The 14,413-nt window shown below is 37.0% G+C and overlaps 1 pseudogene; it reads right to left on the bottom strand.

The window, feature by feature from the left end:
- Window positions 1–7,591: 7,591 nt before the first annotated feature.
- LOC140858713 (uncharacterized) lies at window positions 7,592–13,813 on the bottom strand (annotated as a pseudogene).
- Between the last annotated feature and the right edge of the window lie 600 nt (window positions 13,814–14,413).

Here is a 14,413-nt window from a genome sequence, read left to right as displayed (position 1 = left end):
GAATCTAGAGATAACTTGGCGGACTGCGGAGGTCCCGTAGATTATCCTTTGCAGGAGTACGGCTCGAAGGAAACTCGACGAGCTGGCTCGGATAAAGATCAATGAGCTGGAGGATCTGGAGATAACTCGATGGGCTGCGAAGGTCCTGTAGGTTGTTCTCCGTAGGAGCACGGCTTGGAGAAAAACTTGACAAGCTGGTTCGGATAGAGATCGACGGACTAGAAATCCGAAGATAACTTGTCGGACTGCGGAGGTCCCATATGTTGTCCACGCAGGAGTACGACTTGGAGGAAAACTCAATGAGCTAGTTCGGATAAAGATCAACGGACTATAGAGGTTCCATAGATTGTCCTCCGTAGGAATACGGCTTGGAGGAAAACTCGACGAGCTGGCTTGAATAGAGATCGTATTAGGATGCGTAGGCGATTTCATACATGTATTTCAAAATTCTTTTAAAAAAATTACAGTGGAAGACAACTAGATTAATCAAATTAATCTAACATGCATATGATTAATCATCAAATCAACCTACTCTAGGATCTATGACATGTTATGTTGCATATAAAATCTGAAAAATACTGAAGATAAAATCAGCATGCATGCATGTGAGCAGTAGATCACATCTACTTCTAATCTGAGTTCATAACTCGATACCTGAGCATGGGTCGATCATCACCACTAGTGAGAAGATGATAGAGAAGGTTCTTGCTGATTTCTCGTAGTTGCACACGTGTCCGATCTGTACAAAAAATTCATTCGAAGCCTCGATCTGATCAGTCTTCTCGAGAGTGCTAGCTTGCACGAAGATCTTCTTCTTGACTGATCTAGATCTTTTCTTTAAATCTCTGAAATATTTTAGAGATTGAAGACAAACTTTTGGAGGAGATGAAGAGGTGAAAGAAAGATGAAGAAGAAAATAATTTTTTTCTATTTTATTCTCTCTTCTCAAATCTTTAGAATCAAAAACTTGAAATTCAGATTTTTGTACACACCCCAAAAGAGAGGACCCTCCTCTCTATTTTTCACATAATGAACCATACTCAAAGTTTTTTTATGAAGATCTCTCTTCTGATATCTTATACACACAAAAGAAACCACAAAGGCCCTTTTTATAGGCGTGTAAGGAGGTGGGGAGAAGAATCCTAGTGATCCTGGACTCTTACAGAATTTCATCTCCTTTCACAATTCCATATCTCAAAACATGCCAAAAAAATATGAGATGTCTCTTCTCATATTTTTTTATAGTAAATCAATTCTCCAGCTAATCTCTCACAAAAAATTTTCTCAAAATTTTGCACATATAAGGAGAAAAAAATTTATTAGTGTGGAGAGGTTGATTTGGATGAGAACAAATTCTTCTGATAAGGAACATTTTGAAATCCAATTTAAGAACCTTTCTTTTATCAAAACCAAATCAGATTTGGACGTCCAATAGAGAAGGGAAAAAACTCTTTGATGTGAAAAAATTTCATACAAAATAATTTTGTACATAGAGATATATAGTATACAAACTGGATTGGCGCAAGGGAGAAGAGTCCTATTCCAATAAGAACTCTTAATTTTCTTATTTGAATCCAAACCAAATCACATCTGATTTAGTCCAAATAAAATATATAAAATCTAATCTAATTAGATTCATAAATTTTTAATCAAATTTTAATTAAATTAAAAATTAATTAAATCAAAATTCTGATCAAATCAGAGACAATTCTCTCTTAGCGATTAGACATCTCATAACCTAATCAGATCAAACCTAATTGAATCTAATTCAATTAGATTTTATTTAATCTTCTTTGCTCAATTAAATTAAGCTTATCAACAATCTAATTGCTAATTAATTCTTCATTAATTTATTAATACTTGATAAATTAATTTATTATAACTTTTGTATAAGGTTAACCATCAATCGAATTGACGATTAAGCCCTTGAACAATTCTCAATCGTTGATCAGTCAGAAACTTTTTTTGAGTGGATCCTATAGGTTCGAACCTAAGTCAGTAGCACAGAAATATTTTTCTGAACCAATCGATGTAACCATCTAGCAATGATGACCTGACGTCCGGATAGATCGAATGATGGAGAAGCAACATTCAAGAACCTATGGGCGTATGGTTACTGTATAATTCATCCTTTTGACCCTAATACTCAAGGACAACCTAGAATTTAATTATCAATCCTTGATAAGTCATCCACATTATATTTTAATTTTTTTTAAATCCATCACATGGATTATCCGGATCCAGATTTTGCTAAATTGAAATACATTGATACATATCTCTTACTAATTCAGAGGGATCAATCCATCTTGACTCACGCACCAACTTGACAAGTACTTGACTGTATCCAAAAATTTTTATCACTAAATTAAAAACTCAGTTAGTCCGATACCAAAGTACAGTGAGTTGCTTGTAAGTCACCATGGTGATCTCAGATTGGAGGGACACTTATATCCATACCCTTCGCGAGTTACCCTTGACAACAGAGTGCTCTGCAGTTGGTCACGTTCAATGACAATGTACACCTACATCTCAGCTGCATGCCATACCAGTGTCTCCACACTATTTGGTTACAAGGACAACCAATGCATATGGCATACAACGATCTATACTTGATATCACTATCATCCTAGTAATAGCGTATCGTTTAGTCATGAATTAGTTTAAGGACTGTGTGATAAATCCTCCTTTATCGATCAAAGTAGTCCTAAGAACTTCATCACAATATAGGAGTTTGTTCAAAGATGTAATCTTGTGATGAAAAATATCAATTAACTTTTATTATTGATCAATTCATATACATTTATAATTAGCGCAATCATCCAACGATTGGCTTTAGGACACAATTCCCAACGACTGGCTCAGAGAGAAACTCAACGAGCTGGTCCGGATAGAGATCGACGGACTATAGAGGTCTCATAGATTGTTCTCCATAGAAATACGGCTTGGAGGAAAACTCGACGAGCTGGCCTAGATAGAGATCGATGGGTTGGAAGATCTAGAGATAACTCGACGAGCTGTGGAGGTCCCGTAGGTTATCCTTCACAAGAGTACAGCTCGGAGGAAAACTCGATGAGCTGATCTGGATAGAGATCGATGGGCTAGAGAACTTAGAGATAATTCGATAGGCTACGGAGGTCCCATAGATTGTCCTTCGTAGGAGTATGGCTCGGGGAAAACTCGACGAACTGGCCCGGATAGAGATCGACGGGCTGGAGGACTCGAAGATAATTCGACGGACTGTGGAGATCTCATAGGTTGTCCTCCATAGAAGTACAGCTCGAAGAAAAATTCGATAAGCTAGTCTGGATAGAGATCGATGGACTGGAGGATTCGAAAATAATTCGAGGGACTGCGGAGGTCTTGTAGGTTGTTCTCTGCAGAAGTACGACTCAAAAAAAAATTCGACAAGCTGGTTCGGATAGAAATCGATGGACTGAAAGACCCAGAGATACCTCGACGGACTGTAGAGGTCCTGTAGGTTATTTTTCGAAGGAGTACAGCTCGAAAAAAAACTCGACAAGCTGGTCCAGATAGAGATCGACGGGCCAGAGAATCTGGAGATAATTCGACAGGCTGTGGAGGTCCTGTAGGTTGTCTTTCAGAGAACTACGGTTTGAAAAAAAAATCCGATGAGCTAGTCTGGATAGAGATCGACGGACTGGAGGAACCGAAAATAATTCGACGGGCTGTGAAGATCCCATAGGTTGTCATCCATAGAAGTATGGCTTGGAGAAAAACTCGATGAGCTAGTTTGGATAGAGATCGACGGACTGGAAGATCTGGAAATAACTCGTCGGGCTATGGAGGTCTCATAGGTTGTCCTCCGTAGGAGTATGGCTCGGAGAAAAATTCGACGAGCTGGTCTGGATAAATCGGCTTTAGCTGAATTTTTTAAATTTTTAATTAAAATAACAGATAATTAGATTGATATTGCTCTATTTTGCTTAGGTTGATCTTTTGGTGATATTGACCATTTGAGTTTAGTTTTTTGAAAGTTGTCTCTCTGATGACGTGGATCTTACATCATCGTTGTGGCCTTGGACTGACCTCCACTCTAACTTAAATGTTTGAAGATCTGTTATTTAAAAAGAACAATGCATGATAATAAATAAGGTCTAAAAGCTTTTTATCACGAGAGTTGTAAGCTCTGTTTGGAAGCTTTTAGGTTTTATTTGACTCCTATTATTTGCTACATTTTGAGATTATTTTTTTTGTTTTGAATTAGCTTGATTTTTACTTTCGATCTCTATGCTTTCGCTTTTGATTTGAATGATTTATTTCGGATCTGCATGCTTTAACATTGGATTTGCATGATTTACCTCGGATCTGCATGCTTGGATTTTGGATTTGCATGGCCATGGCGATACGGCCATCGGGCATCTTGAGATTCATCAGGCTGCAAGGCTTGACATGGTGATGATTTTAAAAAACGGTGACAACGATAACACCGGAGGAGAGAACCGCCAACCGCCACAACCATGGGCGTCTCGGAAGCTCATTCACACCCTGAAGCAGAAAGAGCCAACCGACATGTCCATGAGTGTCTTGGGTGCTCACCGGCGCACCGAGGGCGGAAGAGCAACGAAGATGGCGATGACGGTGGAGGGATAGCAGGGCACCCATTCTTTGGCAAGAGAGTCTGGGATCCACCAGCATCTTGAAGCCAAAAGAGCTCCATGACGGCAACGATAAGGGCCGTCGAACGTAGAGGGCTACCCAGTCGCAGGCAACGAGCAAGAGGAGATGAACCCGTAGGAAGAGCGGAGCAGGGAGCTCGGGCCTACCTCGAAGCTCGCCAGGGCCCGCAGGAGGAGTGGCCAGAGAGTTCGGATAGAGGCCGGGAGCTCGGACGGAGGTCGGGAGCTCGGATGGAAGGAGCTAGAGCTCGAACGGAGGGAGCCGGAGCTCAGATCCGTGCACAGGAGGTGTCGTCGGCCAAGAAGAACTCGGCGTCGCCGGGGAAGCTTGGAGGAGGAGCGGTCGGAGCAAGGAGCATGGTGTGCATGCGGGGGAACTTGCTCGCAAAGATGGATACGCTCACATCGGTGCTGCGGGCCAGGAGGCCACGAGTCTTCGGCCGGTCGCAGCCGGCGGTAGCCGAGCTGACTTGGCGGCCGATGTTCTTGGCAATGTAGCACTTGTCAGTGATGATGTCGATGCCTGGGAGCGAGCGGAGTGGCGAAGGCATGGAGATCACCGATCCGACGATCCGGGCTCATGGGAGATGGTGATCCGGGCCTGTGGGATCAGGGGTGGCTCAACACATTGGGAGGTCTAAAGTTAAATATTAAAATATAATTTTTTATTAAATTTTATATAAATTTTTTACTGAAATTTTATTTTTTTAATTTTTTGAGATGCAAAATTTTTTATTAAATTTTTATAATAAAATTCTTCTAATATTTTTTTCAATTTATAATATGATTAATCTATTTAATCTTTTTTGAGATATTATTAATCTTAAGTAAGATTTTATTAATTTTAATTTTAAAAATTTTTTTTCTACGCAACACTTATTAAAATTATTAATATTATTCTAAAAATAATATATGCATTTGAAAAAGAGTCGAGTCATTTTATATGATTGAATATGTCTATTGAACTGTTATTTTTTACTTGTATATTTTTTTTTAAATTGTTAGCTCTGAAAATAAATCTAAATCATCAATATCAAAGTAGTTATTATATTTTAAAAAAATATTCAAGATTAAAATAATATTCTTTCAAACTATCATTGTCTAATGACTTCGATTTTTTATCGCTAAATATAAAACTAAATATATTTTTAATATATCTGAAACTATTCTAATTTTTTTTGGAGTGAAAAAATTGCTTGATTTACTATATATAAGAAATAATTAATTCTAAATATTTCTTCAAGAGATTTTATTATTTCATTGTAAATATTCTCATCAAATTATTTCTTTCTATAAATGATACATTTATCATAAAATTTAGGCTCTATTTTTATTTGAAATATAATTTTTTTTAAAAAAATCATAGTAGATGCAAATCTATATTCTCTATATTTTTCAAAAATAGAAAGAAGATCTTTTAGTTGTTCTATAACAACATCAATATGCATATTTTTTGATTGTAAATTTTTACTAACTAAGTTAATAGCAAATAATATATTATACCAAATAGTCATATCCAATAAAAACTCAAAATTTTCAAACTCATATGTTGCGAAGCAATTAGCTTCACTTTTAGTTTTAGAATTTTCACTAATTTCTGCTAATTTCAATAAAACATCTCTTATTTATGGAGCTTGAAATCTTATTGCTTTAACACTTTCAATACGATTTTTTTCATGTGTTTATGACAATGATTTAAGAGTTAGATCAGATATATTATTGTGTAAAATTTTTTATCATTTAGTAGAAGAAGAAAATAATGAATATATATATTGTACCACTTTAAAAAATGATATAACTTTAGTACAGGAATTAGCCTTCATATATTTCTGTTTGCCCTTCATATTATATCCAATATGAAGCCTTTATTGTACACGGCTATAGGAGTTTATTTAGAAATATATACTATGTATAAAACATCTGAATAAAGCCCCAATACAAACATTTGCATTAGTAAACGGAGAGGACTAAGTTCAAAAAGTAAAAAGAAAATAAAAGAAACAACAACTATGAATAATACAGTAGATCCAAAAGGTATAAAAATCGTTAGAAAAGGAACATTAATCTGAGTAACCCAGCCAAACTTTGAACCTGAACAAAAGGTGTGTAGTATGCTGAAGCAGGGATAAGTGGCCTCCATCTATAATAGTAAAGATTTAGCATGATTGTTACAAAAGGTGCTGTTAAAAATGAAGGGAATCCATAGCACGATTCAAGTTGAACCTTCTTTTTATAAAAAAAAATAACAATGCAGCATTATTTCTTTGACTATGCTATTACCAGTCTCAGTTGCCACATGTGTCGCAACTCAGGAAAGAAAAAAAATAAAAGAAACAAACCGATGCATGGAGACTCTGACCTTCCGTCTTCCTTACCGTCGCTCAGATGTCGGAAGCCCAAAAACCCCCTGCCGTGGTGCCGCCGGAAGCCTGAAACTCTGTCCTGCTGGAGATATCCCTCAAGCATGGAATGTCCGCCGTCGGAGACCAGGAGACGTCCCTCAAGTCAGATCGTTACCGTCAGATGGTGGGATGGGTCTGCATCCTCTCTATCGATGGTGGTACCATCGGTGTCTTTGATGGCCTTCTCATTGGTGTCGCCCTCACTTGCTTCAAGGCCTCCCTCTGCAAGCTCTCCGGCGACCCCACTGTTCGAATTGCCAACTTCTTCGCCCACGGCCCCGACGGACAACCGCTCTTCTCCGTCTCGAGACCTCCTCATCCACTCCTGTCTCGTCGCTCCCGCTCATCGTCTCCTGTCTCGCCATCTCCATCTTTGTCTCCAGTGCCATTCATCTTCTCATGCCCATAGGTGGATGGCTGGATGTGGTGCAAATGGATGGCAGAGGGAGGGGGCCTGGGGGCCTAAAACAAATTGGGGCCTAAAGCCCTTGCTTTGGTGGCCTTACCCTTAAGCCGGCACTGTGTGGGATGCAGCGATCCGACGATCCGACGTCACGGGAGGTGGTGATCCGGTGATCCATGGTCGGCCTCTCTCCCTTTCTCCCCACTTCTTCTTTCTTTTGCTTTTTCTGCCTCTTTTTTTTTTAGTGGCTGACCTGGTTTCGACGTCGAGCTGGGGGGAACCATGACCCCATTTCTTTCTGTTCTATGAAGATCGGATGCTTGCGGTCCTGTAGCCCGGCAGGCCTCAGTGCTGACAGGGACGCACGTAGAGGGAGACTTTGGCTCGAGGCCTCTTTTCAGCGGAGCAAGGAGTAAAGGGGGACTTCGGCTTGGATGCACGACGGGCGCAAGCGTATGGGGCCGCTGATTCGACGACTTTGATGCGTGGAAGATTGATGAGACGGGCGCCGCATCATGTTCTCCTTTCCTGTTTGAGCCTGCAAAAGAATTTTAAAAACATAGATAAAAAAAAATTTAAAATAATTCGAGAATCAAAAAATTTCTGCACCTTCTTTTCGATTTGGATTGCAAGTCCCGACTTCGAGATCGACTTTGAGCCAGTGCAATAAAACTCCTCTCTAGGCTCTATGAAAGTGTCTGCAGCTGCTCAGATTGTGGTGATGGCTGGAAAGTCAGATTCAACAGGGGCGCCACCATTTGAGGTGCTAGTGGCGCCGCCAAAAGAAGTACTGGTTGCATCATTAAAGAGGATGCGGAATCAATTTGGACTGTCTGAACGACGGCTGTCGAAGTCTGGACCTACTGGAAGAGCAGATTGAGCTGATCCACCATGATCAGTATTTACTAGTTGGCGGAGGAGTCTCTATCACCGGTGGCTGCACATGGGTATTGGTCTGGCTCTCTAGCTAGCGGGAGACGGTGGCATTGGTGAGATGGGACGAGACTTGCTTGAGTGGCATGATGAAGATATACCCTTCTTTTATCTGTTGTTGCTGTTGCTGCTCGATTCGATCGAGGTCAGAGAGGAGACGGTTGAGCCTCGCATAGAGATGCTGGCATTGGAGGGATCTACAAAATAAATCCAAACCGAAGATTTTTGCTCCAGCGAGAATCCTCCGATGCTCAAATCAAATTCAAAGAACAATAGGAGCAACAACGAGTTCTCTCTAAGAGAGATTGATTAACTTACCTTGATCCTCGAAGCTTTGGTTGTTTATATAAAAGGCTGTCGAACAGCTAATCGAACAGCTGTATGACGATTATGAGATCCCGAGATTGCAGGACCGTTGAGCTTGCCATTATGGATGAGATAATCCAGCCCTTAATCCTTCCGTAGAGTGAGGAGGTCGTTACTGACAATATATTGAGTAGAAGATTTGAATATCTTAAAAGATCGTGCCTGACCTTTTGACATTCTTAAGTGAGTGAGTGGTGTCACCTCATGATACATGAGGATCCCATCTATTAATTGCATAGGCTGTCAATCAGGAGCTCAGAGTGTGGAGAGATTTTAGCCTCCATATGCTTCCATATGGAATATTTATTATTTTTTATCTTTTCTGTATGGTGTGGATGACTGTCATGACATGAAGATGGCTAAATATATAAAGATAGCTCAGCTCAACACATAGCTCAAGATAGCTCAGCTCAGCATATAACTCAAGATAGCTCAGCTTATATCAGCATAATATAACTCTTTTCAGTATAGTATAGTTCAGCCACCTCCAAATCTATATTTCGGATATGAATCTGAGACATTCATGATATCACTGTAATACTAAGTATGATGCAGTGCCATGGGTTTGCGAGGCTTCTTTTTTTTTGTGGCAGCTCCTACTGTTCATATTGAATGCAAGTTATTATACAGCCCAGAGCGTAGATCTATAGCTACCAATTTTCAGTTCAAGCATCAGAGAAGAAAGGTCATATTATTCAGTAAAAGTAAAATGCCCACCTTACACATTTATAAGGCACTGATGATAATGTCTGGAGTCCATGATATCATGGGCCAATAAAATCGATAATAAGTTTCCAGAACTGCCATTAAGTTCATGCAGAGCTCATATGCCATAATATTGGTAACAGTAAATCACTGAGAGCGTAAATGTGCTTTTATATGCACCAGTATGTTCTGCAGTCCCCCTTTTTAACTGACTACAGGAACAAAAATAAAATAAAATGTGGCTGCTTCACGCTGAAACTAGGTAACGGAAGACAGAGATTGCACCTCATGTATTGCTCCTTCTAAAACGTTCTCCCAAATTTATCCAAATCCTCGAACCCAGCATTCTTTTTTTTTTTTTTTTTTCCGAAAAAGTCGAACCCAGTATTCTTAGCTGTTGCTTTCTTTGCAATCAACCTCAAAGCCTTTTCAGTAAAATGAATCTTGACATGATACAAAATCAGAATAATCCGGCATTTAAGCCAACAAACCTGAGAAGAAGGAAACATGTCCAATTGAGATGTCCGTCATATCATATTTTTCTGCACTGATACTAACTAATATGTATGGCAAATCTTTTTAGCTTTCGAGACATCTTCTTTTTTTTTTTTATGATAAAAATAGAGTTGGTAATCGGATCGAATCAGATCATAAGCAGATTGAATCAAATATGGGTCGGATCAGAAAACATCAAACTTGAACCTGATCTGTTTATTAAACAGATCAGATTTTCAAACCTGAACCTAACTCATTTAATAAATAGATCATCCGACCCGATCCATTTAATCTGTTTATTAAACAGTTAATCCGTTTAACCGATCCAACCCAATCCATTTAATCCGTTTATCATTTAACCTGTTTATTAAACAGTTAACCCGTTTAACCGATCCGACCCAACCCGTTTAATCTGTTTATCATTTATCCTATTTAATAGATGAACAAACTATTTAACCGATCCGACCCAATCTATTTAATCTGTTTTTAAATAAGACAAACATCACAAGTCACAAACAGCCAGCATATTTAATTTAAGATAAAATATACCATTTCAAACTGAAACATATTATCCTTAAAGGAGAACAAATGCTGTCACTGTTTAACAAATGATCACTTTAAATAACATAAAGCATGAAGAGAAAACTTGCTCAAGAATTAAAAAAAAAAAAAACTTGCCAACCAAACAAGTAATCACAGTGTTTTTAAGTCTAATCTCATATCATGCATGAAAGTATAAAACCTGCAATATCCTATGGTAGAACATAAAATACATATATCAAAATATTAAGTTAATATGTTACTGTAAATAACATCATAATTCAAAACATATTCTCAAATTGCATCCCAGTGATGACAAAGAAGATAGCAACGCTGCAATAGTAATTAATCAGAGATGCTCAGGGCTCATGTTGCCCATCATCATAGTTCATAGAAGTCTGGAGCTGATTTCTTAGAAGGAACTCATCCTGGTTCCTACATGAAAAATTTGTATTTTAGCAATATTCAATTGAGTACAAAATATTGATAGAGAAAAAGTGAAGGATACAAATATGTGGTACAACTTCAAACACATGGATCTGCTAATCCAGATTCTCATCCATCTCAAAAATGATAATAAGGTTGCTGCATCTGAAAAATATCAGAATAGCAAAGAATGGAAAAGAAAAATCCATGCATATCTAGAAAAAGAAGATGAGGCTCAGATCTAATAAAGTGATAATTAATCCGCAGCTAAATCAAAATGACTATAATCAGTTGTCTATAGAAGAAGGCCATCCAAGATTGTTGCCGCTAGAAATAGTTGAGTCATCAAATATATATCCAAAAATCATCATAGCCTCCATAATACATATACATGCCTAAAAACATGAACAATGCAATCCAAAAAAGAATGCATAACCATGAAACAACTTGTTTAACCGATCCAACCCAACCCGTTTAACCTATTTTTAAATAAGACAAACATTATAATTCACAAACAGCCAGCATGTTCAATTCAAGACAAAATATACCATTTCAAACTAGAAGTCTAGAAATACATTATCCTTAAAAGAGAACAAATGCTGCCACTGTTTAACATGTGATCACTTTAAATAACATAAAGTATGAGGAGAAAACCTACTCAATAAAAAAAAAAACTTGCCAGCCAGGCAAGTAATCACAATATTTTTAAGTCCAATCTCATAGCATGCATGAAAGTATAAAATCTGCAATATCATATTGTAGAACATAAAATATATATATCAAAATATTAAGTTAACATGTTACTGTAAATAACATCAGAATTCAGAACATATTCCCAAATCACAACCCAGTAATGATAAGGAAGATAGGAACGCTGCAACAGTAACACATATAGACGATTCAAATATGATACAATGTTAATTCTAAGCCAAATCCCATCACCAACAATATATTCAAATTAAATAGATAGTAGCGGCCTAAAAGTCAAGATTTTATGAGTTTCAGCAATTAACTAGAGAGGTTCAGATCTGATAATTAATCCATAGCTAAATCAAAATGACTACAATCAATTACTTATATAAGAAGGCCATCCAAGATTATTGTCGCTAGAATTAGTTAAGTCATCAAATATATACCCAAAAATCATCATAGTCTCCACATACAAACTTTAAAACAATCTCAAAATTGCTTAAAATATAAACAAGTATCTAAAATTCCAAACAAAGACAGCATAACAACATCCATTGTTCTTAGTCAAACAAAAATCAAAAAGAGGTTTCAAACAAAACACAACATAACAAAATAATATGTCTGAAAAATATGAACAACACAATCCAAAAAAGAATGTATAACCATGATTCATCTCATTATGGGTTGGGATCTATTGTGGTCATAGGTTAAGGGATCGAATGACTCAGATGGTTGGCTTATGCCTCCGCCTCCACATATGTGAGGTATTGTCCGCTGTGACTCATGATCATTTTTAAGCTTCAGTTGGTCTTTAGGCTTCAATGGACCTTGATCATTTAGAGCCTCACAATTTTATCCTTTAAAAGACACCTCACGTTGGGAGAGAATGTTCCAATCCATATAAGTCATATTTTCTCTTGACTCATAACCGATGTCAGACTAAAGAAGTCCTCTCTACACCATAACACAGCCCTCCAGTCAAGGGAGAGTATGTGTAGATAGGAGGCTTTCCCATAGATGGTGCCAATGTTGTGGTCATGGGTCAAGAGGTCGAATGGCTCAGATGGTTGGCTTATGCCTCCACCCCCACATATGTGAGGTATTGTCCACTTTGACTCATGACCATCTTTAGGCTTCAGTGGGCCTTTAGGCTTCAATGGGCCTTTTGGCTTCAATGGACCTTGATCATTTAGAGCCTCATGGTTTTATCCTTTAAAAGGCGCCTCACGTTGGGAGAGAAGGTTTCAATTCATATAAGCCATATTTTTTCTTGACTCATAACCGATGTGAGATTAAAGAAGCCCTCTCTACACCACTACAGGATCAATATTGGCCGATCCTTGAGTTAATTGGGCTTCATTGATGGAACTGGAATTCATGACATCTTCTATAATCTCATCTAACTTGGGCTTCAAAACATCAATATTGAAATATTACAATAGTTAATAATAAATTTATTTAAAAAATATAATAGTAATATAATGATTAAATATTTAAATTATATATCTTTCTTTTCAAATATCCAATCTCGAGTGCAAATCACGATTTCAGTGGCATCTGGTTTAAGTGAACTACGATACTTATCAAGTATCTGCCCACCAATACTAAAAGCAGATTCAGAAGTAATTATAGATATTGGAATAGTTAAAATATCACATGCTATGAGAGAAAAATGAGGATATCAAAAATAATTGACTTTTCAAAATTCAAAGATATCTAAATTGGACTTCCTATCAACTCTTGGCTCATCTAAATATAATTTTAATTCAGACATCTGTATAGTAGTCACAAATTTAAAGCTTTCAAATGTATCAAAATCCTACAATATTATAAAATTAAAATGAGTTATTTATTAGAACTAGTATCATATACAAGATAATAAATTTATTTTGATAAATAAAAATTTATATTACCTTAAAAATATCTACTTTTCTACATGGCTCAAAAGTCTCAAAAAAAGTACCACTATTAATGTCTGCATCAGTTGATGTACCAACAGCTGAAGTTTTAGAGGAAGAAACTATATACTGATTGAAGAGAGAAAATATGCAATCACAGATGCGGACGGTTTTGATGCAGCCATATCCATACAACTTTCTGTAACAATACTCTACAAACTGAAATTTATATCGAGGATCCAAAATAACTACCATTGTCAAGATGAAACAATGATCTGACCAATATTTTTCAAATTTTCTATATATTTATCCTGTCATTCATTATATGAAAGCATCTACACTCTCCATCTCTTGTCTTAAAGTGAGCTCAATCAAAAAAATATGAGAAAAGTATAAATTTACTGTAGTATACTTAACTCCAGAAAATACAAAAATAGCATCATAGAATATACTCAACAACTTGTTAATCTTCACAATTTTGTCCCACTCTTCTTCAGATGGACAATGCTTGTATTGGAGTCACTTAATTTCAAATAAAAAAAAGTACGTCGATAAGCAAGAGCACTATCTACTATCAAATAAGTTGAATTTCATCTTGTGAGAACATCTTGCCTTAAATCTTTTCTACTTTTCAAAGATATTTGTCTAACACATTTCAAAAATTTTTATTTTTAAATTTGTGAACCTCTCACATATTTAACACTTTCACGAATCTTGTAAATAGATTCATCTATCTTCTTTAATCTCTCTTGTACAATTAAATTAAGAATATGAACACAACATTAAACATGAAAGAACTCACCATTTGAGTAAAGTATATTTTTCAAATTAAGTTGGATTTTTAACATATCAATAAAAACATCATTTACTTCCCGATCTACAGGTGCCGATTCATTGGCACCATCATCATTACTTCTC

The sequence above is a fragment of the Elaeis guineensis genome, chromosome 6 (genome assembly GCF_000442705.2).
Source record: "Elaeis guineensis isolate ETL-2024a chromosome 6, EG11, whole genome shotgun sequence".
In the NCBI taxonomy this organism is placed as follows: domain Eukaryota; kingdom Viridiplantae; phylum Streptophyta; class Magnoliopsida; order Arecales; family Arecaceae; genus Elaeis; species Elaeis guineensis.
This window is presented reverse-complemented; position numbering and strand designations above follow the sequence as displayed.